This window comes from Salvelinus sp. IW2-2015, linkage group LG36 (genome assembly GCF_002910315.2).
Source record: "Salvelinus sp. IW2-2015 linkage group LG36, ASM291031v2, whole genome shotgun sequence".
Lineage (NCBI taxonomy): Eukaryota > Metazoa > Chordata > Actinopteri > Salmoniformes > Salmonidae > Salvelinus > Salvelinus sp. IW2-2015.
The window spans coordinates 22,669,451-22,675,013 of NC_036875.1; positions in this window are offsets into that span (position 1 = coordinate 22,669,451).

Here is a 5,563-nt window from a genome sequence, read left to right on the forward strand (position 1 = left end):
GCGACTGCGGCTCGGACTGAGCGCAGAGAGAGCCGCGGTGGGGTAATATGGGGAAAGGCTGAGTGCATGGGGGTGGGGGGAGCGCGGGATTGGTCGTTGTTTCTGTTTGCGGGTACGCTGTTGGGAGTGTGGGACAATGGTCGTCTGGGGTAGAAAGTTATGAATGGCCAACTGAGTGCTCCAATGGCGCCCTCAAGTGGTGCGCAAATAACCCACATTGATTTTATATTAGTATGATAACAATTGGAGTAGGCCTACAAAATGAGAAAGCAGTTAGGAACGCTCATTGTTGCAGGGACTCATTTATTACGATTGACTTCTACTTTATGACTTCAGGAGATCTATAGACTATTATTATTGACATAGTATCTAATCATATCTTTTTTAATGTCTTTTTTACAGATGAGCCCTGAATTACATAAATTACTGAAAATACATACATCAACAAAACGCACAGGTGTTTTGTATTCCATAGATTAGAATTACAAAAACAAACCATTTTTGTATATGCTAAACCATATTATTCCATCACTTACATATTTTACACATGGAAGTAAGCAGGCAGAGATGATTGGACCGCTGGATTGGCTGTAACACCGGCTTTACTATAATCAAAGGACCTGTTGTACTGGAGCAGCTAGCTGCCTGCTGAGGCGTGGTATTGCTGTGAAGAGAAGGGACTATCACACAGGCCTGTGGTTGGGTGATGAGAATTCAAACTGCTCTCACTCAGAGAGAGAGATGACTGTCCGCTACTTCTCCAGGCCCCAGAACCCAAACTATCCACAGCTTGAATTAGCCTGGTTCTTCAATCTGCAGATCCAATTACCCACCTAAACAAGCCAATCAAAGTGCCAATCAAAGGAGGGAGAGAGAGAGAGAAAAGGAGAGTGACAGAGAGACAGAGCGAGAGAGATAGAGAGACGACTGCTACCCGCTGGAAGGAGTGTTATTCATCATGGTCTCTCTCTGAGATGACATGTTAATTACACCCAGACGGTATAACAGTAATGACTCCAAATGGTTTAACACTGATGTCGGTATCCACACCAGACCTGGGTTCAAATGATTCGTTATTTAAATACTTATTTTCTGTGTACAGATATAAGATCTTAATTTGAGCCAGTTTGCTACATCAGGGAATAATCCTGCAGCAACAGGAAATGTGATTTATTATGTGAATTGTAATTAATGAAKATTTTTGTAGGGGTTGATACATTGTAATCTCCACTTTCAAATTTCAGCCTTATGAAAAAACTTTGGAAGCCTTTTTAAACGTTTAAACAGTTTAAAATGTCCTGCATTGCAAGAAAGTTATCCTGCAACAGGGTGATAAAGTTAAGATCCTCTTCCTACATCCATATTTGAGTATTTTCAGATAATGTGGCCGGAATCTACTTTTATTGGAAGTATTTGATCATATTTTCACATTATTTCCTATAAATAGCCTACTATTWGAACGCATTTTCAAATACGTATTAAAACAATGATTTTCAAATACCTTTGTTAAATGCCTGGTAGTGTATTTGAGTATTTTAAATACATGCCAATACTTTTCAAGTATATTTCCAAATGTATTTCAATATTCAATGACTTGTCTTTTCAAATAAAACATATCTGAATAGTTATTTCGAAATGTATGTGAAAGTAATTGAGATAATTAAAATAGTATTTGAACCATGCAGGTCCAATCCACACACGCACCTTTTCACAAGCACACACACACACACACACGCGCACGCACACACACACAAACATAAATGAGTCAGACAGTAATGTTTTCTCAAGCTGAAGAGGATCTCTGTCTCTCTCACACACACACTATGTCTCATGGCCCTGCATGGCTCCTGTCCTATCCGATGCCCCTCACATCAATCTGTTCAAACACAGCTCCAGGCCCCTGGTGAGTACCTGCCTGGATCGAGGATCATCTCTCTCCCTGGCTGAACAACGCTCCATCTTGTCTCTACTGTTTACCCCAGGGACACACACCTGCGTATGGGGCCTCATCTCTCACCCAGCATTGTGTGTGTGTGTGTGTGTGTGTGTGTGTGTGTGTGTGTGTGTGTGTGTGTGTGTGTGTGTGTGTGTGTGTGTGTGTGTGTGTGTGTGTGTGTGTGTGTGTGTGTGTGTTGTGTGTGGTGTGTGTGTGTGTGTGTGTGTGTGTGTGTGTGTGTGTGTGTGTGTGTGGATGCAGACACCAAATCACTTCAGATTTGACTAATGGTTGAGTGAATGCTGACCTCGGGCAGCCCTTGCCCATCAGACTCTCTGTCTCTGACCTAATCGACACAAACACACAAAATAACACACCTATCTGTGTATGACACACACAAACACACATACACACACTTCTTGATTCTCTCCCTCTCTTATCTCTCTGTCTCATTGTCTTCAATCCCATACAACTACAACCAATTCATAAATCTGGTTTGCAGTTGTAGTACAAAATGGGTTTCCTGTCACGACTTCCGCCGAAGTCGGTTCCTCTCCTTGTTCGGGCGGCGCTCGGCGGTCGGCAGCGCCGGTCTTCTAGCCATCATCGATCCACTTTTCATTTTCCTTTTGTTTTGTCTTGTCTTCCCACACACCTGGTCTCATTTCCCTCATTACATGTTGTGTATTTAACCCTCTGTTCCCCCCATGTCTTTGTGCGGAATTGTTTATTATAAGTGCATGTGCACGTTTTCTCTGGTGCGCGACGGGTTTTTTACCCATTTGTTTGTTGTTCTGGTTTCCGGTGGTTTTATGAATAAAACTGCTCCGTTGATTACCCAGTTTTGCTCTCCTGCGCCTGACTTCCCTGCCGCCAGTTACGCACTCCCTTACATTTCCCCTTGAGTGAATATTTATTTATTTTCTCTTCTGTCTTGACAGCAGGAGGCAGAGATCAGCTGAGGGAATCCTCTCAAACCTCTGTCACATGGACCCAGATTACCAGCATCAAGGTATGTATTGGTCCAGGTCTGATTGTAACAGTCCCAGCAAATTCACATTTCAATCTTTAACCCTAACCCTAAATTCAATTGTCAAAGATTGTACTTTGTCATAATGATACCTGAGTTGAGATGCGTCTAGATATCATTGGATAAGCTGTGTGTCTGGCTTTATAGTGACCATCAGTGAGTAAAAGACAGACAGATATGAGTGGATTCATTACTTTTATACTGTTCTAAGCTGTTCACAGAGACTGGAAGAGTGTCATCCAACCAGATCACACAATTTCGATTTTAGCAGACACTATTATCCAGAGCAGATTTCTCACCTAGTCAGCTCGGGGATTCGTACCAAGTGACCTTTCGGTTACTGGCCCACCGCTCTTAAAGGCTAGGCTATGTGACACCCTAGTAGTAGTACCAAACTGGCTCCCCTGACAATAAAACATTCTTCATAGATCAATCAACCATTACATCGAACACTGGCGCTGTCCGAAAACTCATACTATCGTACATTTTAAGAATGTGAAATTTAGAAAATAGTACTCCAAATGAGTCATCTAATGCGTGATTACGTTGACTACCCAGCAAGGTCACCCATGATACAAGTCCATATTTTTTTAATCACTTTGAAATTTGACCTTTGGAACAACTTCTGGTGCCAATGGTTGCATGTTTGAATCCAGCGATTGAAAGTTGCTTTTGAGATTTTTGTTTCAAAGCCTATCCAAAACCTTAACCATTACCTTAACCATTTGGAGTTAATGCCTAATCTTAAGATTTCAGAGTTAATGCCTAAACTTAACCCTAACCGTAAATATTATGGAGTTATTGCCTAAACTTAACCTTAAACAATTCAGAATTTGACATTTGGGACAACTTTGAAATTTGACATTTGAATGAATATCTAATTCTGACGTGAGACTGTGTGAGCTTATTGCAGCCCCGCCATTCGTTCATTTTGGTACAGTGTGTCAATTTATCTGATTATCAGCTGTTGTCAAACATGAGTCGGAAAAGATAAGTGATTTGTACTAGATCAAACACCGAAGTGAGTATGCAGTTTAAGTATGTAGTAAGCTGGTACGGGTATTAGGATACACCCATTGGCTACAGGAGCATCATGATATGCCTATTGAAACTGAAAAGGCACGTGCCTCTCTTTATTCAATTGCGGATATATATTGAACAAACGTAAACGCAACATGTAATAATTTCAACCATTTTACTGAGTTACAGTTCATATAAGTAAGTCAGTCAATTGAAATAAATTCATTAGTCCTTGATCTATGGATTTCACATGACTGGGCAGGGGCACAGTCATGCCTCGGCCTGGGAGGGCATAGGCTCACCCACTGGGGAGCCAGGCTCAGCCAATCAAAAATATTTCTCCCCACAAAAGTGCTTTATTACAGACAGAAATACTCCTCAGTTTCCTCAGCTGTCCAGGTGACTGGTCTCAGACGATCCCGCAGGTGAAGAAGCCGGATGTGGAGGTCCTGGACTGGCGTGGTTACACGTTGTCTGTGGTTGTGAGGCTGGTTGGACACCGCCAAATTCTCAAAAAATAAGTTGTAGGAGAACTATGGTAGAGAAATGAACATTCCATTGTCTGGCAACAGCTCGGGGACGTTCCTGCAGTCAGCATGCCAATTGCACGCTCCTTCAAAACTTGAGACATCTGTGGCATTGTGTTGTGTGACAAAACTGCACATTTTAGAGTGGCCTTTTATTGTCCCCAACATAAGGTGCACCTGTGTAAGGATCATTCTGTTTAATCATCTTCTTGATATGCCATGCCTGTCAGGTGGATAGATTATCTTGGCAAAAGACAAATGCTAACTAACAGAGATGTAAACAAATTTGTGCACAACATTTGAGAGAAATATGCTTTTTGTGAAACATTTCTGGGATCTTTTATTTCAGCTCATGAAACATGAGACCTACATGTTGCATTTATATTCAGTATAAATATGCAGTACAAACTTTATTTTCAAGTTTCCTATTCACACAAAATGTTTTCAAAGATATTACATTTGGCCTCAGCCATTCATAAGATGGGTGTGACGCCCCTCATATTGGTGGCTTGGTTTGTTCTGATACACCTTATCTTCATTTAATTCCATCATCTATGGAGAGAAACCGTACTATAAGGAGGACTATCCCACAGATAAAGTCAATTTCCATAATAAAACATGCAATTCTTCCATCCTCGCAATATGCCCACAGTCAGCCAGTCTTTGCTCCCATTAACCCTGCATTATGTTGCCAAGCCTTGATCCTTGACATTGAAAGTAGCTTTCTCCACCATTTTCTGTCACCTTTGACCATCTGCACAGATAACTGGGTTGTGTTTGGGACAGTGGTTTTAAAGGGTTACCTGGACTGGGCTGTTCAGACATTTCATTTGTTTTACCTTTATTTAACTAGGCAAGCCAGTTAAGAACAAATTCTTATTTTCAATGACGGCCTAGGAACAGTGGGTTAACTGCCTTGTTCAGGTGCAGATCGACAGATTTTTACCTTGTCAGACATGCATCTCCCAAGACGCTCCTGCCATGAGACACTGTTAAATAACTCAGCATTTAGGTCAACCTTTGGACTGTCAAAGTCCTTCAGAGAGAGAG